At 43.9% G+C, this 13927-nt stretch overlaps 1 protein-coding gene across 13 annotated transcripts in view; it reads right to left on the bottom strand.

Annotated features, from left to right (window-relative positions):
* Positions 1–13927, bottom strand: part of RIMKLB (ribosomal modification protein rimK like family member B) — a 104418-nt gene that overhangs the window by 81436 nt on the left and 9055 nt on the right. For 9 of the 13 annotated variants that reach the window (XM_007967521.3, XM_073020483.1, XM_073020481.1 and 6 more), the window contains exon 1: positions 4793–5193. The exons of 1 other annotated variant lie outside the window; for it this stretch is intronic. The gene's annotated coding sequence lies outside the window, so the exon portion shown is untranslated. Of the gene's footprint in view, positions 1–2495; positions 3148–4792; positions 5194–13927 lie in introns of those variants that run through there. 3 more of the 13 variants (XM_037995138.2, XM_007967511.3, XM_007967509.3) reach the window with 3 other exon arrangements.

Raw genomic sequence — 13927 nt, forward strand, 5'->3', positions numbered from 1 at the left:
AGGAGTTAGAAAGCTATTCATTTACTCTCAAGCCCAAGGCTTTACAGATAGGGCTTACTAAATCACATGTCAAAGGAATAAACTAACAACTGAGAACTCCAAAGCCTCAGGGAAGAATTCCAAGGCTGCTATTTGGGCAAACCTGCCTGACTTTTCCAAATACAGTTTTCTGATAAAGTAGGAAAACTTCAAATACTCCTCAAAATTGGAGAGCACAGTAAGAAATGGTCTGATCTTATACAGCAATTCTATATTCCATTTTAGAGATCTTATTTCTAAATTTATAGGAACATGAAGCCAAAAGCTAGTATCAAAAGGAAAAAAGGAAATGTAAGAAGCTGAATGCAGAATAAAAGCATTTAAGAAAGGAACAGGTTTGAATCTTCTTTGTCACAACTTGATACACACTTTTGAAATAAAAGGTATTAATCAGGCATGTAAATGTTTAAGCAGATTTTTGTTTTGCCAGCTCATCAATTCACAAATTAGTACACATTTCCTAAGAATCCAGTAGACTCCTTCAGACACGGCTCGGATAACAGACAGATAAAAAATACAGAGATTACCAAAATTAGTCTGTAAACTCCATGAAGAAAGAACCCATAACTGTTTTATTCCCTGATGTTACCCGCAATGAGAAACGCATAACCTGATATGTAACACTGAGAAGTCATGGAATAGAACATATTTTAATAATCTGCTTTATCAAGTTGTAAGAGTATCAAGAAATCATAGCTATTTTAATATTAAATACCAGTCAAATGAGAGTCACCATAAGATCTATTTTTTTTTCTTTTTGAGGTGGAGTCTTGCTTTTTCACTCAGACTTGAGTGCAGTGGCGCAATCTAAGCTCACTGCAACCTCTGCCTCCAGGGTTCACGCAACTCTCCTGCCTCAGCCCCCAGAGTAGCTGAGATTACAGGCGCGCACTACCACACCGGGCTAATTTTTGTATTTTTAGTAGAGATGGGGTTTTGCCGGTCTCAAACCCCTGACCTCAAGTGATTCACCTGCCTCGGCCTCCCAAAGTGCTGGGATTACAGGTGTGAGCCACCGCACCTGGCCCCCATAAGATCTAAATGTAGCTATCCAAAATTCCTAATTAATGTTTTCAGGTTCTCTTAAAAAAAAAAAAGGAGTTCAAGCGTGTGCTTACTTCCCATTTTGATCATATAACTGATCCAGAAATAATTAGCTTTGTTAACAAAGTTAGAAGAAAAAACAAAAACATAATTTCAGAAAGAAGAAAAAAAGATATAAACAGATGGGTTCCATGCAGACCAGCCTCTAGAGGAGTAGAGCTGGCTAGCTCTGTGGCTTTTGTCCTCCAAGCCAATTTTGAGAGGGGAAAGAAACACACTGGAAAACATTAAAAATAACACCATGGCAGGCTGGGCACGGTGGCTCAAGCCTATAATCCCAGCACTTTGGGAGGCCGAGACAGGCGGATCACGAGGTCAGGAGATCAAGACCATCCTGGCTAACAAAGTGAAACCCCGTCTCTACTAAAAAATACAAAAAACTAGCTGGGCAAGGTGGCGGGCGCCTGTAGTCCCAGCTACTCGGGAGGCTGAGGCAGGAGAATGGCGTGAACCCGGGAGGCGGAGCTTGCAGTGAGCTGAGATCCGGCCACTGCACTCCCGCCTGGGCCACAGAGCGAGACCCTGTCTCAAAACCAAAAAACAAAAAACACCATGGCATTAGTTACCATGAAGCCCGAGAGTCATTGCTTTCCTGCAAATCTAACATGTACATGGATACATATGGCATATAAATCTAAAATGTATTATGTACAGATACTTTTGGAGGTACTATCTTATTTAACAATCCCTAATATGACAAGCAGAAAATTCCAAGAGACAATTAAGAGACAATTTCCAACATCTGTACGTAATCTCCCTACTCAACCTCTCTTGAAACAACCGCACGTATCAGCACAGCTAACATTTAAAAATACTTTTTTCACTATCACACTCTCCTCTTCCTTCAGATTCTAATAATATATTACAATTTTCTTTTCTTTTTTTTTTTTTTGAGATACAGTCTTGCTCTATTGCCCAGGCTGGAGTCTTGCTCTATTGCCCAGGTAAAATTTTGGCTCACCACAAACTCCACCTCCCAGGTCCAAGCGATTCTTGTGCCTCAGCCTCCCAAGTAGCTGTGACTACAGGCATGCGTCACCATGCCCAGCTGATTTTTATATTTTTCACAGAGACGGGGTTTCACCATATTGGCCAGGCTGGTTTCGAACTCCTGACTTCAAGTGATTCACCTGCCTCAGCCTCCCAAAGTGCTGGGATTACAGGTGTGAGCCACTGCACCATGCCACATAATTACAATCTCTAGAGGCTCTTTTCTCATATGCTTGTGACTTAATCCCACTTGTAGAATACTTTGTCAACTAATCTGCCATAAAACAAAGTCCTTCTATGAATGTATATCACTAAAGTGCCCCCAAAACAGCTGTCAGCAAGCAACATACAATAAAACTCACCCTCCTTACTTTATGTTTGGTTCTCTCTCTTCACATGTGGTTCGTGGGTACAGAAGTTCTTCCTCCACCCATTTTCACTCAGTTTATGTCTCTAGGCCTGCTCCCCAGAGGAAGATGATAAAAGCTACTCCTGCTTCCCAAAGCGTGGAACAACTGGCTCTGCTCTGTCCCCTTTCCCCAGCCCCTACCAGTGTCCATGGTTGGTCAGTCTTTCAGCTCATAGAGAGGGGAGCTTTGAGAAATACATCTAGTGACTTACCCCAGCAGCAAATCCCAGGTGGATACAAATTGTGAAAAGGGTAATTGGGAGATATTTTAAAAGATATGTTTCTCCATGTGCCACAACAAACCAATGCCTGAAGCTGGGTTCGTGTTCACTGGTCAAATAATGTCCACTGTAGTGTGTTTCTTCACAGTATGACTGAGAAGGGGTGGAAGATTTAGAAGAGTTTACTGGTAATTTCCCTCTGGAGAGGAAAAGGGGCCTGAATGAGAAGGGAAAAAAGGGGCTAATTTCTTGTTACTCTCCCTGCTACTCCTAGATGCTACTACTGACAAAAGTATATTACATAGGGACGCTAAGGAAACATGGGCAAAATAAGAACGCTATCCACTAGAAACTAAGATAAGTAGAATCTTAGCTGGTAGCCAATGGGCTAAAGGTTAAATGCTCGGTTCCTTACCCCCTGCGGGGGGCAAGGCAGGAAGAGAAAAGCGGCTCTTGACTGAGTGGAGGATTCTATGTGACTGAATTTGCTGTTCCCCTTCTTGGCTCTGTTTTCAGAATCACAGACTGCCCCCCTCCCTGACAAGCGGACTCCAGCACCTGGTAGGGGTAAGAGAAGACAAGAGAGAAAAAAGGGAGACAGAGAAAGATAAAAAACATCAACAGCCATGTTGCCAAACTAAACAACTAAATCAATGACATGAAAGAAAGAAATTAACAGCAATAACTAAGATAGAAAGGAATAAAATAGGATTATCTCAAGACAAAAAAGGTCTCCTCCCCTTTGACACACTAACCAAATAAAACAGTAACCATTGGAAAAGAAATTTAACTATGATTACTTTTAAAATCAGAGGTTTACATACTAAAATTTAGGAAATACGTGTTAAATCTCCACGACTGGAATTTCAGAGTGTTTTATTCCAAATGAATATCTTAAAAGTATTCTGATAATTGCTTTTAAGAAATCATTTTTTAAAATAGAAGAAATGACCTTTAAGCTACCCAATGTTGTGAAAGTAACAAAACTGAGATTTTAAAACATTTAAATTTAAATGGTTATAGTTAAGAACACCCATAAATATAATGAACGTATCAAGCCCACAAAAAAAGAAAAATCTTCATAGTAGGCTGCCCATATACTTTCCATACCGATTTAGAGTTGAGCCTAACTCCACAAAGATGTGGTAACAATATATATAACTAATGGGAAAATGACAGCATACTGAAAGAATTTACATAGCAGTTGCATTGAGCACGGTTAGTGTAATAACCCCACTCAGAACAGAATTACCACCCCATCGCTATTCGCAAACACAAATGGAATAAAATAGTGGAATTACAAATGTGTGATCAGAGATAACGATATATCAAGGGCAGATTGAAATGATTACCACTCTGGTTTGGGTTTTTTTTTTTTTTTTTTTTTTGGTGGGGGGTGAGGAGTGTAATATGTACATCATCCTCAAATTTTTAAAGAATCAAAACTAGACAAGCAATTATTTGGTCATCCCCTTCTCATTCAGAGGACTGTCAAAGGAAAAGGTGGAATGACTGTCACACTCTAAAATTTACACGTAAGGAGGAAAACGTGGAATCGAAAACAGGAGCTGCGGGACCGCAACACATGATCCTCCTCCCGCCGTCGCTCCACAGAATTTGTGGGAATGAGGGGCGGGTGTGTAGGGGGGTCGTCGCCGCAATCCCGAGGACACATCGGCAGCCCGCGGGTCCGACTGCAGCCGGCGTTCCCGGGGTTACCACACCCCCTCGCCGGCGGGGAAACCACACTCCTTACACGCCCGAGGTCGCCGCCCCCAAGACACGGCTCGCCCGGTCTCACGCACACGCCACGGGCCGGCGCCTCCCGGCACACGCGCGAAGGCCGGGCCCCGCCTCGCTCCCCACCGACTCCGCGGAGCGGCGACCACCGGCCTCCACTAGCCCAGTCCCCTCCCCGGCCCAGCCCCCGCCAGTGGGGGGATCCATTCCGCTGAACTCGCCCACTCGGGAGGGCGCGCCTTCGCCTCACTGCTCTACACCCGGGGGCAGCAGCGGTCGTACCGCTCACCTGGCTCGGGGGCTCCTCCCTCGCTCTCGGCCGACGGAGCCGGGCTGGGGCCTTCGAGGAAGCGCGGGCCGCCGGGCGGCTGGAAGTGAGGGGAAGGAGAGGAGGGGGAGGGGGTCGGGATACCGGGAGCCGCCTCCTTTCTCCTCCGCCGACCGCGGCTCCCACAGCCAGGCCGGGCGTCCTCGCACACTCGCCCAGTTTCTCACAGCCTCGCGGCCCGTCAGCCTCTCCCTCACCCCACTCCCACACACTCTCACTCCCACACACTCACACCCGGCCGCTCCTCGTTCCCTCACTCGCCTGCCGCGCGCGCGCGCGCGACCCCGCTCACACACAGCGCGCGCGACGCCGGCGGAGACCGCCCAGCTCCCCGAGACCGAGCGCCGCCCGCCCGCCTGCAGAGGACCGGCGCGCGCCCCGGCCCCGCCCTCCTGGCGCGGCGGCGCGGCGGGCGGGGGGCGGCGGCCCGAGGAGCTGGGGGCCGGGCCAGCGCGCCGAGCACTGCCGAGCGGATCTGACACCTGCGTGGAGACCCGCCCTCCCAGCTCCTCGCCCGCACCGGAGCCATCGCTGGCCTCGGGGGAAGAGAGGCGGTGGATCGCGCGCGGGGAGCGAAAAGGGAGCGCGAGGGCGCTCCGAGGACGCGCCTCCCCACCCGCCCCTAAACCGTCTTCACTGAGAAAGGGAAACGGATGGGGGGTGGGGGCGAGGTTTGTTCCCAACTCGAAACCGCGAGATTAGTCCCTTCCGTTGTACGCCCTCCCCGCCCTCACATTCCCTGCTCAGGCCCCATATGTCTGCGCCTGGAGCGGCGACGCGAGCCCCCGAGCCCCTCGGGCGCAGGGTCCGGTCCGCATCCCCACGCCTCCCGCCCAGCCCTTCCGCCGGCCGCCGCCCGGAGTCCCCGCTTACGGTGGTTCCTCCCTCCGGTAGGCAAAGATATGGAAACAAAGATCATTCATACCTAGAAGGTCTTTATCCGTGACCGGAGTAAAGACAGTATCTCTGTATATTGAGAGGCAAATTTAGAACCACATGATAAATTTCCTGGCTGAAGCGGGTTTGGAGATACAGGCGGGGTGGATAGCGCCAGCTCTGCCCCCTAGAAACCAGCGTAAACCTTGGACAAGTTAGTTGCTACGCTTCCTCAGAGCCTTTGTTGTGAAAAGATAAAAGTACAGTCCGGAGTCGTCGTGAGAATGAAATGAGATATTTTAAGAGCATTTTGTAAATTCTAAAACTATGTATAAAAAATAAAATTATAGCCCAAAGGAGGCTAAGAATATGAATGTTCAACTACGCTATTCCTTTTTCTTAAGGAAAAAAAAAAAAAACCCAAGGGCGACCGACGACCTCCAGGTTGACATGGAAGATTCACTTCCAAATAATGTCAGTCATCAGAGACTCCAGGTGTGAGGTACAGTAGTGTGCTCACCAGTTTGCCTTCTTGCTGGTCTCAGCCCTGTCTCAGTGACCTCAGCCAACAACTTTTCACTACTCCACTCTCAGTCAATCGCCAATATAATTTCATTTTCTGCTTTTAAAGAAATTTTGACAAATTTATTTCAGCGTCTCCAGAGTCCTTTAAGAGATGTAGCATAACCCAGGATGGTAACTTCTGGATCCAGATGGCCCAGATTGGATTTATGGTTCTGCTACCCATGTGATCCTCTGCAGTAACTTAACCTCTCTGTATCTTTATCTGATGAGCTGTAAAAGTGAGGATAAAAATAGTTACCTACTTCATGGAGTTGTCATAGGAGTAAATGAGTTAATAAGTATATAATATTTAACACCTGACACAGATCAAGTGCTGTTCAAAGTGTTTAGTGTTATTGTAATGTTACATCAGTGAGTAACCTAGGATAGGCGTCTAGTTTTACAAAATTTAGAGGAACAAACGCCCTATTAGATACACTATCTTGAGAACAAAGGGGATAAAGTCTACAGAACTAAAATGTTGCTGTTTACTTCCACTCTGATATTCAGCCCCCTGGGACATAAAGTATATTCAACTCAAAAACCAAGAGAAGCATTTTGTGATCAAGGAAAGCTTGAGCACAGAGAGACTAACACTGAAAATCTGGCAAAATAGACATAGTGAAATTGACACAGGGAAAAAATTGTACAGAGGATCAATAATAATATTTAAGCTATTCCTTCAGTCCCACTCTTAAGGAATCCAATTCATGGTAACTGCATCTCCAGAAAAAGTGGGTTGTACTGGTGAAACTGTGGATAGGAAGTATGACTATTAACTCACTTGACTATTAACACTTAAAAGTTGTTATTCAGGGCCAGGCACAGTGGCTTACGCCTGTAATCCCAGCACTTTGGGAGGCTGAGGCAGGTGGATCACCTGAGGTCGGTAGTTTGAGACCAGCCTGACCAACATAGAGAAACCTTGTCTCTACTGAAAATACAAAAGTGATGGCGCATGCCTGTAATCCCAGCTACTCGGGAGGCTGAGGCAGGAGAATCACTTGAACCTAGGAGGTGGAGGGTTCAGGCCGAGATCATGCCATTGCACTCCAGCCTGAGCAACAAGAGCGAAACTCTCTCAAAAAAAAAAAAAGTTGTTATTCAATGTATTGCTACTGTGTGCCATACACATTCTGAGATATTCTCATGTATATAACGTTGCTTTTGACTTAAGCTAATAGGGAGTAAAACAAAGCTCAGGAGGGTATTTTTAAAAACAAAGCCAATGATAAGGCTTAAACAGATTACCATTATCGTGATATTGTTAAGATAATGTTCATGTAATGATCAAATTCAGACATCATACTTTTTGTATGAAGTAATAAGGGGGCAAAAATTATTTACACTATTTCCATATTGGAAACCCAAGGTTCAGAAAGGCTGTACATAGATTCAGTCATAATCTTTGAGCATTCATGGTTGATTTGTTTAGGCAGCTATGGACTCACATCTCCTTTGGGTAGCAACATCTGCTCAAAAATACTTTTAAGTATTGTTCTTGACATAATCATGCACAACTCTTTTTTAACTAGTGAATTAATATTTTTTAGGAAGTTCGGTGGGGGGGGGGTGGTCAGTTGAATCCCCTGGGAAGACATACTGTAAGTAACCTAGCATGTCTGGAGTCAGATCAATCTGATTTGAAATCCTAGCTGTATTTACTAGCAGCATGAGATCGTTGCTTAACTTCCATAAACCTCAGTTTTCTCATCAATAAAATGAAGATCATATTAGCACCACTTTATTAAGATAGAAGGATGAATGAGGTAACTCAAACATAATGCATAACATAGTAAGTCTCAATGAATGTTAGCTATTATTATTCAAGACTAATTGATACCAAAACAGTCAAATAGCGAAGAGAAATTATACAATATTCAGATATGTATGATAATCATATAAATAGTCATATTTACTGCATATCCCTATGAGTGTGAGAACAACTGTATGGATGAGTAATGTCTTTGAGATGAAATTAGGGTTCATCCTTTGCCTGCGCCAAAACACTTCCAGATTTTTGCTCTTATTCCTAGACACATGAGAATCAACAGGAGGGACTGGACAGGGTTGTCTCATGCCTGTAATTCCAGCACTTTGGGAGGCCAAGGCAGGTGGATCACCTGAGGTCAGGAGTTTGAGACCAGCCTGGCCCACATGGTGAAACTCTGTCTCTACTAAAAATACAAAAATTAGCCGGGCATGGTGGCAGGTGCCCGTAATCCCAGCTACTGGGGAGGCTGAAGTGGGAGAATCGCTTGAACCTGGGGGTAGAAGTTGCAGCGAGCCAACATCGGGCCACTGGACTCCAGCCTGGGCAACAGATGGGTACTCTGTCTCAAAAAAAAAAAAAAAAAAAAAAAAAATCAACAAGAGGCCGGGTGTGATGGCTCACACCTGTAATTCCAACACTTTTGGAGGCTGAGACAAGAGGATCGCTTGAGTACAGGAGTCCAAGACCAGCCTGGGCAACACGGGGAGAGGCTGTCTCTATGTTTATTGTTTTTTGTTTTGTTTTGTTTTGCTTTTTTGAGACGGAGTCTCGCTCTGTCACCCTGGCTGGAGTACAGTGGCAAGATCTCGGCTCACTGCAACCTCCACCTCCCAGGTTCAAGTGATTCTCCTGCCTCAGCCTCCTGATCAGCTGGGATTACAGGCGCCCAGCTAATTTTTGTATTTTTAGTAGAAACTTGGGGTTTCACCGTGTTGGCCAGGCTGACCTTGAACTCCTGAGCTCAAGTGATCCGCTCACCTGAATCTCCCAAAGTGCTGGGATTGTAGGCATGAGCCACCTCACCTGGCCCCTATCTCTATTTTTTAAAAAAGAAAATAGAATCAACAGGAGAGCTTCCAAAAACTGATTAAATCAGCATTGGCGTCCAGGCACCAATATTTTTTCAGAGCCCTCCAGGAGATTTTAATAGACAGGGTAAAGACCAGAGATCTTAGAATTAACTATTTGGTTGTGCTGAAATACACATGTTATCTAGCCATTTCAACTAGTCGGTCGGATTAGCTGATTAGAATATAACTAAATTTTCAGTACAGGCCAGGTGTGGTGGCTCATGCATGTAATCCTAGCATTTTGGGAGGCTGAGGTGGGCGGATCACCTAAGGTCAGGAGTTCAAGACCAGCCTGGTCTAACATGGTGAAACCCCATCTATATTAAAAATACAAAAATTAGCTGGGCGTGGTGGTGGGCACCTGAAATCCCACCTACTCAGGAGGCTGAGGCAGGAGAATCACTTGAACCTGGGAGGCGGAGGTTGCTGTGAGTTGAGATAGTGCCACTGTACTCCAGCCTGGGCGACAGAATGAGACTCTATCTCAAAAGAAAGAAAGAAAAAAAATTGCAATACAAAGCATTTTAAAGTTTTTGGTGGGATAATATGAAGATACTGGGGGGAAGGCCTATAAAAGTGAGGGTTTAACGAAAACAAAATCTCCCCTAACAGAGTTACCCAGGTCCAGTCAACCCCACGTCTCTGATTCTACTTGAGTACATAGGTATACATCTACATCAGTCAGAAAAACATAATTTACAAATGAAATAACAATAAATGGTTTGTCTATTGCAGGTCAAGCAAAAACCTTTAAGTGCCCTGTACACATGATCTGTTGCAAATCATTTCCCCCTGGGTTTGAAGACAAGGCAACTAGCGGGGATCTGATCAAAACTAAAGGCCTCGAAGTAGTAAAGAGAATTGTAAACAAGAATTTCATCTTTGAGATGGTTATCCTCAGGACCTAAAATAGTGTTCTTTGTGAAATATCTAACATTATTACTGCAAAATTCATGTGACTGGAGAAAAGGTGGTTGGTGTTTAATGTCAGAACCTTCACTAGCAAATAAGGAACAGTAGCGGCAGCTGCAGTAAATCTAGCTCTCCCCACTGCTTCCTCTCCTGGAGCCAGCCGGCTAGAACCAGCCTGACAACAGTCTGCAGTAGAATAGCTAAACACTGATCTAGGCTTTCTCCACCCACATCCCTCCTCCTTTTCCCCGCTCCATCTCAGCACATTAAACTGAGCTGTCTCTCTAACTACGCTAAGAAAATGCAGATGCCAGACACAAAGGGAGGAAAGACCATACATTGACTAAATCATAGAAGAGAAAGAATGGGTGGAAAGAAAAGACAGTCTTGGCAAGAAACATGATGTGGGTTTCCCCCTACTTCTTTAATTGTATGTGGTTAAGATTTTTTTTTCCCCTCTACCACATAGACATTACCTGGAATGCTTATTTAAAATGCAGATTCCTTGACCTCTGCCTCTGACCTCAATCAGCCTGTGTACCTGCATTTCTTGAGCAACTCAAAGCGTCTAAAATCGGCCGTTTATCTGCATTTGGAATAAGCATACTAAATGATCCTTAGACACATGAAAGTTTGAGCACAGTGTCTTAGAGACCAAAATAACCATTTGTAAAATGCTCTTTATTTAAAGCCCTCAACATTTATAAACTCATTGTAGCCTCAGGGAACATTCTAAGGTTGAGCAAATATTGTTAGTCCTCTCTGACTGAAGAGAAAATGAGGCAATGAAATTAAATCGTTGGCAGCAATTTCCCAGTCCTGATTTCCCTGTCTTTGGGAGGATCTTAGATGTATAACAAACTGGGAAGAATGGAAGAAGAAAAAATGAGATAAGAAACTATGGAAAGGCACCTTAGAAGTGTTCTCATCTAAAGAATAGAGGAAGCATCAAATATTAAAGAAAAAAAAAAACCCCTCTCTTGGTGCAGGGAAACATGACTGAATTTGTAGGTAATGCATTCCAGCCTGGGGGACAGAGCAAGACTCAGTCTCAAAAAAATGTAGACTTAGGCATGAGGATCACACCATAGAAATACTTGAAACACATAGTTACATCACTGTCCCCAGTCTCATAATAAACCTATCATATCTTAGAACGTGGAAAGTTCTAACCCTACTGGGTTTGGATTATCTTCTTTTATTTTTTGTTTTGTTTTGTTTTTTGAGACAGAGTTTCGCTTTGTCGCCAGGCTGGAGTGGAATGGTACAATCTCGGCTCACTGCAACCTCTGCCTCCCAGGTTCAAGTGATTCTCCTGCCTCAGCCTCCCAAGTAGCTGGGATCACAGGCACACACCACCACACCCAGCTCATTTTTGTATTTTTAGTAGAGAGGGGTTTTCACCATGTTGGCCAGGATGGCCTCAATCTGTTGACCTCATGATCCACCTGCCTTGGTCCTCCAAAGTGCTGGGATTACAGGCGTGAGCCACTGCACCTAGCCTGGAGTATCTTCTTTTTACAGATGAGCAAACGGAGACACAGTGAGGTTAAGTAACTTGTCCAAAGTCACTCAGCTAGCAAAATAGCAGAACCAATATTTGAATCCAGGTAGCAAAGTACATGCTTTTAACTGCTTTGTCAAACACTTTTTGTAATCCCTCGGAAGACTATAAAAAGGATTGTCTGCAGTTTCCCCCAACTTCTTAGTAAAGTTTTACTTAAATATCAATGCCTGCTGTTTGGGTTCATGCTTAAGTAGCATTTACTAACGTGTGAAAAATAATGTTACATACATTATAATTTGCCACAAAGGGCCTAAGAATCCATTAACTGAGCATCACTTCTAAAGATTCAACAAAAAATTGTTACTAACACATACATGATTCTTCAAATACGTATGGATTCTATTTTGATAAAGTATAACTCCATTTAAGTCACAAATGGATTTTCTACAGTCATAGAAGCTTTTTATCAATTATGCTTTTTCTCGAACTTCAGGCATGAAAAAATGACTGTATTGTAGGTAACTGTAAAATGTTTTGAGGTTTCAAAAGGGACCCACTGGCATGCTGGGACAAAGAGGGTTTAGCAGAAAATCCTGAGTTTAGTGGAGAAAACATGGCTTATTGCCTAATAGAGTGGCCAAAAGTAGGTCAGAGTCCCTGACAGTCACAGCTGGAAAGGAGTGATGTCACTAGAGAAATGGGGATGGGGGAGGTGGACTTTAAGGTGGGGAAGTAGAGAGACCCTTTGAGGGGGCAGAAGAGGGGAGATTTACAGAGGCAGGTTTTAAGTCAGCCTTTTGTAGGCTGATTGCAGAAGCAGCTGAAGCCCCATTTTCTCCTCCCTATGCCCAGCCTGCGTCCTCCCAGGCCTCACTCCCCACCTCTGCATCACCATCAGATCCCCTCTGCTGGAGACAAAGACACCGGAGAAAGGAATGGGGAGAAAGACAAACCTGAAAAGGAGTGATTTCAATAAAAGAGAGAAGGATGAGGAAAAAGTGAAGGAGACTTTAATCAAATCCAGGGAAACATGACAGAGGGGAAGAAATAACAAAGGAGAGAGGCAGATGGAAAAAAGAGTAGAATAAGTACAGGAGGAAAATATGGCTGAATGAAACAAAAGAAAGACTAAGGAATGGAGCAAAAGTAGTGTTGGAAATATAATTTCTATTAATTATTTTGGTTTAAAATATTAATTAAGCAAAATGCTGGGAGAGAGAGACATTATAATGGTTGCAATTTGAAGTCAAAATATGTAGTTATAATGTTTTGGCAACAAAGCAAAACTAGGATGCTCCCAACTAGGACGTCTCTCTTCAGCCCACATTCAATCTAAAAGTTATGCCCTCCTTGTGTTTACCAAATCTAGAAGAAAATCTCATGACTAAGTTAAATATCTTATTCCATGTATAGGTAACCCCTGTTAAATTTTGCTAATAAAGTAATAACAATAACCATCTTTAGAATGTGGAGGTAAGGTGTATTTTATTATCCCTATTTTGAAATATCTCATGCACGGCCAGGCACAGTGGCTCATGCCTGTAATCCCAGCACTTTCGGAGGCCGAGGCAGGCAGATCAGCTGAGGTCAGGAGTTCCAGACTAGCCTGGCCAACATGGCAAAACCCTGTCTCTACTAAAAATAGAAAAAATTAGTCAGGCGTGGTGGTGGGCGCCTGTAATCCCAGCTACTTGGGAGGCTGAGACAGGAGAATCTCTTGAACCCAAGAGGCCAAGGCTGCAGTGAGCCGAGATCGTGCCACTACACTCCAGCCTAGGCAACAGAGCAAGACTCCGCCTCAGAAAAAAAAAAAAAAATATGTCGTGCTCTTCACACGTTATTTTAAACACACACACAAATTCTCTAATCCTGTTCAATTAATCCCTGGATCAAAACTGAATGTCCTTTCATTATGCTCAACAGCCCTCCTTCAAGAACAACACAATTTTTTTAAATCATCTAAAAATAGTAATGCTCATTTCTGGATAATTGTTAAGGTTTAAATATCCTCTGGTATAACCAAAATATACCTGTAATATACGTTATTTCAAGATAAACCATCCAGAAAGAAATTAGGGAGACTAAGAACTGGAGTACTAGAAGAACTAAAAGTATACAGTGCCTACATCTGAAAGAATGTGTTGTTTTTCTTTCTGCTCTTCTTTAAAATTTTCCTAAGATAATAATTTCTATTATTTATCTTTTGTTTTCTCATTCCCCCTTCCCTAAATCTCCCTTTTCTTGTCTCTTATTGTAACAGCTTCTGTTTCCCTCTCATGTTGCCCCCATATTTTCTTCTAAATTCTGACTTTGTTGTGTCTTGGCTTAATCTGCCAGACTTCCACTAAACTTTCAGAGCTGGAATCAGAACAGTGCATTTGGCAAAAAGTCAG

The sequence above is a fragment of the Chlorocebus sabaeus genome, chromosome 11, assembly GCF_047675955.1.
Source record: "Chlorocebus sabaeus isolate Y175 chromosome 11, mChlSab1.0.hap1, whole genome shotgun sequence".
In the NCBI taxonomy this organism is placed as follows: domain Eukaryota; kingdom Metazoa; phylum Chordata; class Mammalia; order Primates; family Cercopithecidae; genus Chlorocebus; species Chlorocebus sabaeus.